The following is a 13,597-nucleotide window of genomic DNA, read 5'->3' as shown; positions in this document are numbered from 1 at the left end:
GTTCCTGAGATTATCATTAGAGGAGAGAGCAGAGCAGAGAGCAGAAGGAGGCCACGTGGAGTAGGCCAGGAAAAGCAGCCAAGATGGCGGAGTGCTGGGTGAGATGCCAGTTTGTGTAGAGTTTGTATCTGGGATAAGGAAGGAGATGGGGAACTGAGGAGAATAAGGCTGGTGAGCTAGAAACCTTTGATTCTAGGAAACTCGGATAAGTCAGTAGCTTTGTGAGCACTGAATGTGAGTGGGTTTTGGAGTGCAGTGTGTATTTTTACTTGCCCACTGGGTGCAAGCTAGAATTAAAGACTATGGCCCACCAGTTTTTGGCTCCATTGTTTCTTTACCGACTGTCCGAATCCAATGCGAACCTGCATAGGCCAGAAGGCTGCTGTGATAGTGGCCCTGGCTCTGGCTGCTGGCATTACAGCCATCATCTTTAATCCTAGCTTGCACCCGGCAGGCAAGTAAAAACACACACTGGGCTCCAAAACCCGCTCATTCAGTGCTCACAAAGCTACTGACTTATCCGAGTTTCCTAGAATCAAAGGTTTCTAGCTCACCAGACTTATTCACCTCTGTTCCCCATCTCCTTCCTTCTTCCTGCACAAACTCTGCACAAACTGGCTTCTCCCTCAGCATGCCAGCATCTTGGCTGCTTCTCCTGGCCTCCTCCACATGGCCTTTCTCTGCTCTGCCCTCTAATGCTAATCTCAGGAACCGAGAGAGCAAGCTCCCATTCTGCCACCATTTTATAGTGTAGAAATCAAAACCTTTAATCCAATATGCAAAATAGGGAAGTCTCTAATATAAAGTCACTTATCTGGGGCATGATGGGATTGCACCACCCCACATCAAAAAGGGTGGGAAAGGCTTAGTCCTAAAACCAAGCCCCAGGCTACAAGTATCTTGCCTGCCCACAGCCCACAGAGACACACATTAATATCACCTGGGTGACAGGCTTCCATGTGGGCAGCACCATCTTTAACAAAGTGAGCATGATATATTTTATCTGCCCAACAGTGGCATTCATGGCTCTCTCAGCCAAAAAGTTTCCCAACCCCTGCCCTAGACAAATGTTATAAGCTTGTTAATGATTGTGTCATGCTGTCATGCCGCCCTCCCAACCTGTATGTGGTCAAAGGGTATATAGCCAGCCACTGAGATACATTTGGGGGCTGCACAATTTGGGTCAGATATGCCCTGTGTTAGTCATATGCGGCCAGCATATTAATAAATCTCCTTTTAATAAAACCCTTCAAAATTCATCTGGACTTGGTGTCTCTACATAAACCCATGGAAGTGAGATATGGTACTTTACAACATTTGGGGGCTCATCCGGGATCCAGTGTTCTGCGTCACGGGTAGAGACACCCGAATTGGATGGTCTCTCCGGTGGGCAGCCTGACCCCGCTGGAATCTCGAGGAGAGGCACCACCTGAGACATTTTCAGGGCTCCCCATTTTCCTATAGGGTTCAGACAGTTTTTCAGTAGATGCCCCTGGTTCACAAATTCAATGATTTGGACAATTTGGCAGAAAGATCGAGGTGTGTAAAGCCAGTAGCCACGGTGTAAAGCCAGTGGCCGTGGCCACCATCACAGCAGCCAGGCCCATGCAGGTTTACATTGGATTCAGACAGTCAATAAAGGAACAATGGAGCCAAAAGCTGATGGGCCATCATCTTTAATCCTAGCTTGCACCCGGCGGGCAAGTAAAACACACACTGGGCTCCAAAACCCACTCATTCAATGCTCACAAAGCTACTGACTTATCCGAGTTTCCTAGAATCAAAGGTTTCTAGCTCACCAGATTTATTCACCTCTGTTCCCCATCTCCTTCCTTCTTCCTGCACAAACTCTGCACAAACTGGCTTCTCCCTCAACACTCCACCATCTTGGCTGCTTCTCCTGGTCTCCTCCATGTGGCCTTTGTCTGCTCTCCTCTCTAATGCTAATCCTAGGAACCGAGAGAGCAAGCTCCCGGTCTGCCCCACTTTATAGTGCAGAAATCAAAACCTTTAATCCAATATACAAAATAGGGAAGCCTCTAATACAAAGTCACTTATCTGAGGCATGATTGGATTGTACCACCCCACATCAAAAAGGGTGGGAAAGGCTTAGTCCTAAAACCAAGTCCCAGGCTACAAGGATCCTGCCTGCCCACAACCCACTGCAAACACATATTAATATCACCTGGACAATGGGCTTCCACGTGGGCAGCGCCATCTTTAACCAAGTGAGCATAATATATTTTATCTGCTCAACACACTGCCACCATCACAGCCGCCTGGCCTGTGCATGTACGCATTTGATTTGGACAGATGGTAATGAAACAACAGAGCCAAGAACTGGTGGGGCATTACCTTTAATTCTAGCTCACACCCAGCAGGCGAGAAATACACACAGTGGAAAACACTTCCCTTTCCATTCAGGGCTCCCAAAGCCACTGATTCATACAAGTATTCCTAGAATCAAAGGTTTCTACCTCACCAGCCTTATTCACCTCTGTTCCCCATCTCCTTCTCTCTGCACCAACTGGCTTCTCCTTCAGCACTCCACCATCTTGGCTGCCTCTCCTCTTCAATGTTAATTTCAGGAACTGAGTGAGCGAGAGCCCCTGGTCTCTCTTATTTTATAGTGTAGAAATTAAAGCCTTTTAGTCAGTATACAAATAAGGAAGTCTCTGATACAAAGCCACTCCTCTGATGCATAAATGGGACTCCTCATAAGAGTGCACACCCTACATCATGCAACAGTCAAGGGTGTGAGGAAAAGCTCAGTTTTGAGAAGATCTTAGTATTAAAAGGGTGGGAAAGTGTTGAGCAGATAAAATATATTATGCTCACTTTGTTAAAGAGGCACTGCCCATGTGGAAGCCCATCGCCCAGGTGATGGTATTGGTTGCCCTTCTTGCTTGGGATGGGCGTGATTATATTAATGTGTGTTGGGGGTGGGCTGTGGGCAGGCAGGATCCTTGTAGCCTGGGGCTTGGTTTTGGGACTAAGCCTTTCCCACTTTTTTTGATGTGGAATGGTGCAATCCCATCATGCCTCAGACAAGTGACTTTGTATTAGAGACTTCCCTATTTTGTATATTGGATTAAAGGTTTTGATTTCTGCACTATAAAGTGGGGAAGACCGGGAGCTTGCTCTCTTGGTTCTTAGGATTAGCATTAGAGGAGAGAGCAGACAAAGGCCACGTGGAGGAGACCAGGAGAAGCAGCCAAGATGGTGGAGTGCTGAGGGAGAAGCCAGTTTGTGCAGAGTTTGTGCAGGAAGAAGGAAGGAGATGGGGAACAGAGGTGAATAAATCTGGTGAGCTAGAAACCTTAGATTCTAGGAATCTCAGATAAGTCAGTGGCTTTGGGAGCCCTGAATGAAAAGGGAAGTGTTTTCCTACTGTGTGTATTACTTGCCCGCCGAGTGCAAGGTAGGATTAAAGATGATGGCCCACCAGTTCTTGGCTCCGTTGTTTCATTACCATCTGTCCAAATCTAATGAGAACCTGCACGGGCCAAGCTGCTGCGATGGTGGCCGTGGCTACTGGCTTTACAGAAAGGCTTAGTCTTAAAACTAAGCCTTAGGTTATAAAGACCTTGCCTACTTACAGCCTGTCCCCCACACCCAATGCAAACTATAAGCGAGCAAACATATACATCATAATTGCAAACTTATTTGACCCACAGAGGGGGTGCAGGTGAGTTAATCCATGGGTTAGCTGGTGAAACCTGAGGACAACTTGTCCAGCTGAAGTTATTCTTTCTCCATTTTGACAGATGGGAAAACAAAGTCCCAAGAAGGAAAGTTACGTGGAAAGGACTGCACAGTCAACGAGAGCTGGGAAAGACAAAATATTGCTAATGTCCCTAAATGGAAACAAAAGACAACACTTATTACTATATATATATATTTTTTTCCTTTTTCCTGCTTCAGCGATGGAAGGGAACAGAATATGGCAGCCCAAGATATGCCACTTCGGCATATTGATTATGTGGAGTGGTAGGCACTTGAAAAACAGCAAATGCAGAAAGGCTTTTTCTGAATTCCCTTTGCTTACAGACAGGTTCCTAGGGGAACTCAGTCACCATAAATCTCTTTCCTGGCAGTTTTCTCAAGCAGGGAAGATTGAGTTTTATCGCAGGAGACTGTACACTTTTCACTGTAACTTCTCACCAAGGGGGAAGGGAGAGCTCTCTGAGACCCTTTAATAAGGGTTGGTGTCTACTTGCAGTAGACACCACACCCAAACTTTGTCACAAACTCTTATCTCCCATCTATTCTTCTAAGGGCCCATGCATCTTTCCAGAAATCATTTACTCCCTCCTACAAGGCCATGTCCTCCTCCCCTTCCTCTATTAAGATGGTATTTAACTTGAATTCTAATTTAACCCCCTGGGGGAGTTAATCAGTTTTCCTGGGTATCTTCATGTAGCCATGAGGTATATACGTTAATAAACTTCTATTTGTTTTTTTCTTGTTAACCTGTCTTTTATCACAAAGGTCTCAGCTTAGACCTCAAGATGGTAGAGGGAAAATTATCTTTCTTCTTCTTCAGTGTCTTCACAACTAGATGGCCTGTTCTTTGAAGGGAGGGCCTCTGTTTTATGCTGCTTTGAACCCGCATCGTACTTAACACTGGGTCTTCTGCACCATCAGTCCTCAACAGTCTTTGACTTTTCACCGTATGGGTTCATTCTACAGATATATAACCGGGAGGTGGGGGGGGCAATGTGAATTGTCAGTGTTTAATTATAATGCAATGAATCAAAAACCACATTTCATTATGCTGATCTTCAGCTCCCATTTCTTAACTCCTCTTTGTTCTTCTTAATATTTCAAACAGGGTATTTTATATTCTTCCTGTCTCCTCAGGGTGTTGCATAGTTGTACGAAGAAAACAAGCAGTTTACACCTGCCCATCTCCCTACTCTCCCTCCTTCCCAACAACCTAAGCGGGTACATGGAAAGCCATTTCTCCCTGGGGACAAATAAGTATGAACATGAGTTGGCCATTGTCATTGTTGGTCAAATAACTTTGTAAATATGATATATATGTTTGCTTGCTTCTAGTTTGCATTGGGTGTGGGGGACGGGCTGTAAGCAGGCTGGGTCGTTATAGCCTGAGGCTTAGTTTTAAGACTAAGCTTTTCCCCATACCCTTGACTGTTGCATGATGTGAGTGGTGCACTCTTATGAGGAATCCTGTTTATGCCTCAGATAAGTGACTTTGTATCAGAGACTTCCTTGTTTGTATATTGGGTTAAAGGTTTTGATTTCTACACTATAAAGTGGGGCAGACGGGGAGCTTACTCTCTTGGTTCCTGAGTTTAGCATTAGAGAGGAGAGCAGAGAAAGGCCACATGGAAGGGAGGAGAAGCAGCCAAGATGGAGGAATGCTGAAGGAGAAGCCAGTTAGTGCAGAGTTTGTGTAGAGAGAAGGAGATGGGGAACAGAGTTGAATGGGGCTGGTGAGCTAGAAACTTTGATTCTAGGAAACTCGGATAAGTCAGTAGCTTTGTGAGCGCTGAATGAGTGGGTTTTGGAGCCCAGTGTATGTTTGTACTTGGCTGCCAGGTGCACACTAGGATTAAAGATGATGGCCCACCAGTTCTTGGCTCTGTGGTTTCATTACCGACTGTCCGAATCCGATGTGAACCTGCATTAGCCAGGCAGCTATGATGATGACTGTGGCTACTGGCTTTACAGTCATAGACTGAATGTCTGTGACCTGTCAGATTCATATGTTGAAACCTAATGCCCAATGTAACGGTACCTGGGGGTAATTAGGTCATGATGACAGGGCCCTCATGAATGGAATTAGTGCCCTTATTAAAGGGCCTCAGAGAGCTCTCTCTTCCCCCTTCCAGGTGAAGTTACAGTGAAAAGACAGCCATCTATAAACCAGGAAGGGGCTCTTCACCAGAACGTGACTTTGCTAGCACCCTGACTCTTCCAGTCTCCAGAATTGTGAAAAATAAATGTCAGTTGTTCAGAGGCCGCCCAGTTTATGCTCTTTTGTTACAGCAGCCTGAACAAAGACCACAACTAGTGTTTTCTACTCTTTGCTCTAACCAGCTGTGTGGGCCTGTACAGGTTATTGATGTCTCTGGGACACTAGAGAAATAAAGGGATTGGACCACAATGTCACTATCCAATAAATTGCACTAGCACGTATAACCATTAACATTTAAATTGAGTAAAATTAAAAAGTTTAGTTTCTTAGTGGCACTAACCACATTTATTTTCTTTTTTATTTTTATTTATTTATTTATTTATTTTATTATTATTTTTAAAAAATTTTAATTGAATTTATTGAGGTGAATTTATTGATTAATAAAATTACACAGGTTTCAGGTGCACAATTTCGTAGTACATCATCTGACACGAGCCACATTGCATGGGCTCTCTAACCACTTGTCCAGTGGCTCCCACCAGACAGAGCAGGTGTATTACATCCCCATCCTTGCAGATAGTTCTGTTGAAAAGCCCCAGACCGACGGATTCCCGGGTCTTCCCCAGCTCTAAGACTCCAAGTCTCTACAATGACGGTAGAAAAATCATAGACGGAAAAGATGGGCAGATGAATTAATCACTACACAGTTTATCATAACTCTCTAGAGAGAGATGTAAAATGGCCATGAAGGGCTAAGAGAAGACACTGAAAAAAAAAAAAAAAGAGACCTGTGGTGGCGCAGTGGATACAGCATCAACCTGGAAATGCTAAGGTCGCTGGTTCGAAACCCTGGGCTTGCCTGGTCAAGGCACATATGGGAGGGAGTTGATGCTTCCAGCTCCTCCCCACCTTCTCTCTCTCTCGTCTCTCTCTCTCCCTTTCTCTCTTCTCTCTAAAATGAATAAAAAAAAAAAAAGACCCGGGAGGTGCTAGTGATTGGAAGAGTTTTATTCTGCCTGGGATGACCTCGAAAGCGAGGACATCAGCCCTAACAGGGCACTGTTAGCAACCGGCTGGGTGCCAATGGGGATGAGATATATCGTGTTCCCCATGTGTAAGACACACCCTTTTCTGAAAAATTTGGGGTCTAAACACTGGGCGTGTCTTATACAGTGCTTATAGATTTTTTACTCGCATTTGCCACTTTTTTTGCGCTTGTTTTTGTGCTCATTGTTGAAGGTAGTGATTCATCATCAGACACAGATGAGGACAAGCTAATGCAGGGGTCTCCAAACTTTTTACACAGGGGGCCAGTTCACTGTCCCTCAGACCGTTGGAGGGCCAGAGTATAAAAAAAAAACTATGAACAAATCCCTATGCACACTGCACATATCTTATTTTAAAGTAAAAAAACAAAACGGGAACAAATACAATATTTAAAATAAAGAACAAGTAAATTTAAGTCAATAAACTGACCAGTATTTCAATGGGAACTATGGGCCTGCTTTTGGCTAATGAGATGGTCAGTGTGCTCCTCTCACTGACCACCAATGAAAAAGGTGCCCCTTCCGGAAGTGCAGCGGGGCCGGATAAATGGCCTCAGGGGGCCGCATGCAGCCCGCGGGCCGTAGTTTGGGGACCCCTGAGCTAATGGATGGGCATTTTGACAGTGATGAGGAGTTGTATGAATTTTATGGTGAATAAAACTTGAGTCCAATAACTTTATGTAATTTTTTTTTTTCAAATTTTGAGCCCCCAAATTAATGTGCATCGTATCCATGGGAGCGTCTTACACATGGGGACATACGGTAATGTTTGGTGTCTGCATCCCTTGTATTTGGCTGCTTTCCCCTTCCTGGGCCTTCGTGTCCACACAGCTGTGGCCAGTTTATCAGTGTCTCCCTGGCTGGCTGCAGCTAGAGGCGGAACACCCTGATAGGGCTATCCAAGACCAGGCACAACCCAGGCCAGAAAGTCCCCTCAAGCTCTCTGAAGTTACTTTGCCTCCATGGTCTGGAGCAAGGCTCCTTAGAGCATGGCGATATGCTCTTCATCATAATGATTTGTAAGGAGTGTTGGCAGTACGTATGTTACTAATAATATAGCACCAATGCTTGCATACCATTTATTATATTATTATACTTACTAATAATAGCAATGGCTATTTATTGAGTGATTATAATGTCCCGGAGACTGTGCTCAACAGCATACATCGCATAGTTCATTCATTCCTCAAAACAACCCTAAGAGTGTATGTGGCTATAGTTACCACTGCCCTGGTTCCAAGGTAGGTACACGGGCTCACCAGAAGTGCTCTAGGTCACTCCGAACTCTCCTGGTGTCTACATGCCCAGCCTCGTCACAAAGGGGAGAACTTCTGAGTGTTATGGTCATGCGATTACATCACATGAGAACTGTTGAATGTTGAGGTCAGATAGACATCACTTCTACTGGATGATTATTAGGCAACAGCATTCTTGGTTGCTGAGGCTGGACTGTCTTTCCTGGGCACTACGAGGCAGGGTGAGTAGCACAGCTCCTCAGCATGGGCAATACTTCTCACTGGAATGAGACTGGAGGCTCCATGGCATTAAGAGCCCACAAAGCTGCCTGGTGCCCGCAGCAAAAGATGCTCATGCTGGCTGGTGGAGGCTGGGGCACTCTGGTCTTGACATGGAAGACCTAGATCTGGTTCTTCCATTCCAGGGCCCACTGAACTGTTTCTTTAAACCAGAGCAATGGAAAAACAAACCCCCACAAAGTCTAATTTAATACGACTGTTTTGAGGAATGAATGAGAATGAGATCTATCTCATTTTATATTGTGTTCAGTGTATAGTGAACATTCAACACATAGCAACTGTTAATAGATCACCATTGTTGTTGATAATACTATAGCAATAGTAGTAACAGCAATGAGAACAACAATACACATATTGGTATGTTATTGTTAGGAACTCATTCTTTGCAACTCAGGAATCTGATCTGGTCTGTGGACGTCAGTGTTGTGGAGAAGTTGAGATAAAGATTTGCTCTGACCAGTCATGCCTTCTTCCATGCCCTGACCTCACCTCAACTCAAAGCGTATATTTCCATGACATTTTCACATGTGACAGCAGAGGCTCAGCTAGATTAAGAAAGTTGTCCAAGCAGAGGCTCAGCTAGATTAAGAAAGTTGTCCAACTGGATACCTCTAGTAACATTACCTTCATTCTTGCATTTCGAAAACACAGTAGTATATTTTAGAGAGAGAGAGAATGAGAGGGAGGGAGGGAGAGAGAGAAATAGAGAGTGAGAGAGAAAATAGACAGCAAAAGACAGACAGGAAGAGAGGTAAGAACATCAATTCTTTGTTGCAGCACCTTAGTGTTCATTGATTTCTTTCTCATATGTGCCTTGATGGAGGGGCTCCAGCAGAGGGAGTGACCCCTTGCCCAGTGACCTTGGGCTCAAGCCAGTGACCTTGAGCTTCAAGCCAGAGACCTTTGGGCTCAAGCCAGCAACCATGGGGTCATGTTTATGATCCCAGGCTCAAGCTGGCGACCTTGGGGTTTTGAACTTGGGTCCTCAGCATCCCAGGCTGATGCTCTATCCACTGTGCCACCACCTGGTAAAGCCCAATATGCATTGTTGAATAAGAAAGGAAAGGATGAGGGTGACACACAACACAAAGACAGCTCATGGCAGTGTGTTGAGCGTATGGATTTCATCAGTCCTGTGTATCACAGCTAAAAAATAAGGTTTCTAGAAATGTCACTATCAAGAATGGCTCACAGGCAGTGAGCTCACAGAGGAGGTGGCATCACTGCTGGCTGAGGAACAAAAATTTCACCTAGCCAGTCATCACATCAGGAAAAACAGTGACATAAGATCGCCATGGCCCATCTCTGGAATGCAGTTGTTCGCTTTGTTCTATATAAACCCAGCTTCAAAGCCACACCAGACAGAATTCTCTCCATGACAAAGCAGCGACCTTCAACAGGTGTGCCATAAACATTTTTAAAACATGCCATACCTGACTGTTTAGCCAGTGGCTTTGACCCCTTGTCCCTTGTATTGTCAAATTAAAAAATGACAACAGCCAATTCAACAATAACTGTCCAGTGTGAATGAATCTCAATCATACCATTTTTTTTTTTTGTCAGATAGGCAAAAAAATGTATTTTTCGGTGTGCTGCAGAATTTTGGTAATTAGTTTATGTGTGCCATGAGATGAAAAAGATTGAAAGTCACTGAGTAGAGGAATGTAGAGGTAGGATCCATGACAGTTATCTAAAAAATGTCCTCTGGGCTGGAAGGCCAGTCTGGACTTTGGGCTTCCCCTGTCTCCCTAAGATGTTGAGTCAATTCCAGAAAGATTTCTGGAGTGCATGGCCTCACCCCAGGGCTTATTCTTCATTCTGTCATTTTTACTAGGCTGTTTACATTGTTTTTCTTCATGGACTGGCCAAGGGCTACTTTCCTCGTCACTAAGGACAGGGTGGTAAAGTTCAGCCTTCCTGTGCCTAAAGTGTCTACTTCTCCTAAGGGCAGAAAGAGCCGCAGGGTGTGGCTTCTTCAAGAGTTATTAGAATGTATTGTAGAACTAACTTCTCAGCTCAGATGCCTCCATCAGCAGACAGGGTATGAATTCAATTTCACAGAATCTTAGCTGGGTCATCTGGGGACAAGTCATTCAAACATTTTCAGCACCAGTTTCCCCACATGTACGTCAAGTTGGACTAGGAGTATTCATTTCGCTGGGTGACTGGGGCTGGGCCATTTCAATGAGCCAAGGTCCTTAAGATGCTTGGAACAGTGCCTGGCATGTAGTAAAGCAGGACTGGCATTGGCAGTCCTCATATACACGCAGCCAGTCGTCAAAGTATTTAACCACTGAAATGGGGAAGGCAAGGGCTTATCAGAGTAGATGCAGTTATGGTCACCATTCATTCTGATTGTTTGACATGAATGCTGCTTTGGTTGTTAAATATTTTGTATATTACTACTGGTAATAATTGTGCAATAAATGCTAACTCTGATCATTAATATTGCTCTTATCACAAGGAAGGAAGTCAGGAATTCATAGGGCAGAGTGTCCTGAACAATTTGTGCCTATACATTGTATGTTGTATTCCTAAGCGTCCCATCCTCACCTCCTCTCGTTGCCAGGAGGACACAGCTTCATCGTAGCAAACAGCATCCATTTGTCATCCATCAGATGAGGAAGATTATTTAGTGTTTCACCTCCAGTGTAGCAGATGAGAAGAATTCCTCATTCTCATAGCCAAATGCTACCAAGAGTTCAGAACATCATTACAAAAACATCATTATATGTATCTTCATCAAAGCGAAGTACTTTTTTTTTTATCCCTTTCAGCCTGAGTAGAAAACTGATGAGATCAAGAAGAGAAAAGAGCCCTGGCCGGTTGGCTCAGCGGTAGAGCGTCAGCCTAGCGTGCGGAGGACCCAGGTTCGATTCCCGGCCAGGGCACACAGGAGAAGTGCCCATTTGCTTCTCCACCCCTTCGCCGCGCCTTCCTCTCTGTCTCTCTCTTCCCCTCCTGCAGCCAAGGCTCCATTGGAGCAAAGATGGCCCGGGCGCTGGGGATGGCTCTGTGGCCTCTGCCTCAGGCGCTAGAGTGGCTCTGGTCACAACATGGCGACGTCCAGGATGGGCAGAGCATCGCCCCCTGGTGGGCAGAGCTTCGCCCCCTGGTGGGCGTGCCGGGTGGATCCCGGTCGGGCGCATGCGGGAGTCTGACTGTCTCTCCCTGTTTCCAGCTTCGGAGAAATGCAAAAAAAAAAAAAAAAAAAGAAGAGAAAAGACAGAACTAGCATGTGAGGAGATAGAGATGAAAGAGATGGATATTCCCACTTATTGAAACAAAAGCAGAAATAATACACAATGCCCACTTGTATTCGAACAATGAATTTATTCATTAAAATTTTACAATGGCCTGGCATGGGAATAAGAGTATTTCCTCCATCGTAGCACCAGAAAATGTGATTTCTAAAACACTCATGTTTTAGACAAAAGTGAGTTGGTTACCAGAGGAAGGGGGTAGGGGTCATAGGGAGTAAAGGGAGCCATGTGTACGATGATGGAAGGTGGTCTGACTTTGGGCGATGGGCACACAACACAATGCTTAGATCACATACCATGGAGAGGTACACCTGAAACCTGTGTGATCCTATGGACCAGTGTCACCCCATTAAATTTAACTTCTAAATAAAAAAAATACATATGGCTTTTGATTCTCCCCCAAATGGTTCCTTGAGTTATCTGACTCATTAGAGTTTAACAACAGCCGTTGCTTTGGTACTGTGTCATTCTTGAACGTGAGTACTCTTTGGAGTACTCTAAAAATACACACAGGCACAGGTGCCAGAAAACAGGTTAAAATCTGTTAGATGTATATGAAACCTTATTTTTCCTAAGGATGCTAAAAAACCTCATTTTATCCTTTTCTGTGAGGTTGAGACAGAAGCAGATTAAGATTGGTTGCGGCCCTGGGTGCAGAAGAAAATATTGGGTCCCTTAAAAAAAGAGGGAGCTTGACCTGTGGTGGCGCAGTGGATAAAGCATCGACCTGGAATGCTGAAGTCGCCTGTTCGAAACCCTGGGCTTGCCCGGTCAAGGCACATATGGGAGTTGATGCTTCCTGCTCCTCCCCCCCTCCCCTTTCTCTAAAATGAATAAATAAAACTTTTAAAAAAAGAGAGAGAGACAGAGAAAATAAAAATACATGCCAGCCATATTTTTAAATAAATAAAAAATACTATGTACTATTAATGTTAAAATTGCACATATGAAACCAAACTTGGTGTCATTAGAAAAAAGTGCAAAGTTTGGATTTTGTGAGGCCCTTCAGACGTCGGGGCCCAGGACATGTGCTGTGTGCACCCGCCGTGAAATCTGCCTCTGGATTGAGAGTAGGAGAGGTACCTGTGCCCATTTCATAGCGGGGAGCAGGAATCAGAACACTGAAAACAATGTGTAGCCTGACCAGGCGGAGGTACAGTGGATAGAGCATCAGACTGGGATGTGGAAGACCCAGGTTAGAGACCCCGAGGTCACCAGCTTGAGCGCAGGCTCATCTGGTTTGAGCAAAAGCTCACCAGCTTGGACCCAAGGTCACTGGCTTGAGCAAGGGGTTACTTGGTCTGCTGAAGGCCCGCCGTCAAGGCACATATGAGAAAGCTATCAATGAACAACTAAGGTGTTGCAACAAAAAACTGATGATTGATGCTTCTCATCTCTCTCCATTCCTGTCTGTCTGTCCCTGTCTATCCCTCTCTCTGTAAAAAAAAAATAAAAAAATAAAAAATAAAAAAAATTTCAAAGTTCCTACTGTCAGATTTTTTATTCAGACTGGATATTTCATTATTTTATTTGAATTTATTACCATCTGTCCTGGAATTGAGCTAAAAGTCACCTCTGATGGTTTGTCACTATAAAACCTTTGTCTTAAATAAAGAGGGTAAACCAGGTTCCGAGGTAGATAGAAACCAAGCCACACTAGGGTCTGGCTCCATGTTCATGCCTCGTGTAATCTTCTCTCCTTGAATGTGGGAGAAACATATGACTTGCTTCTAACCAATAGACAATGACAAAACTGATGTGACGTCACACCTGTGATTATGTTATAACACGGATAGGGCCAATTTTTCTAGCATGCATCCTCAGAGGCTCCCTGTTGCTGACTTTGGTAAGCTGCCAAGATGTAATGGG

This window comes from Saccopteryx bilineata, chromosome 10 (genome assembly GCF_036850765.1).
Source record: "Saccopteryx bilineata isolate mSacBil1 chromosome 10, mSacBil1_pri_phased_curated, whole genome shotgun sequence".
Taxonomy (NCBI): domain Eukaryota; kingdom Metazoa; phylum Chordata; class Mammalia; order Chiroptera; family Emballonuridae; genus Saccopteryx; species Saccopteryx bilineata.
Note: the sequence above shows the minus strand (reverse complement) of the source record.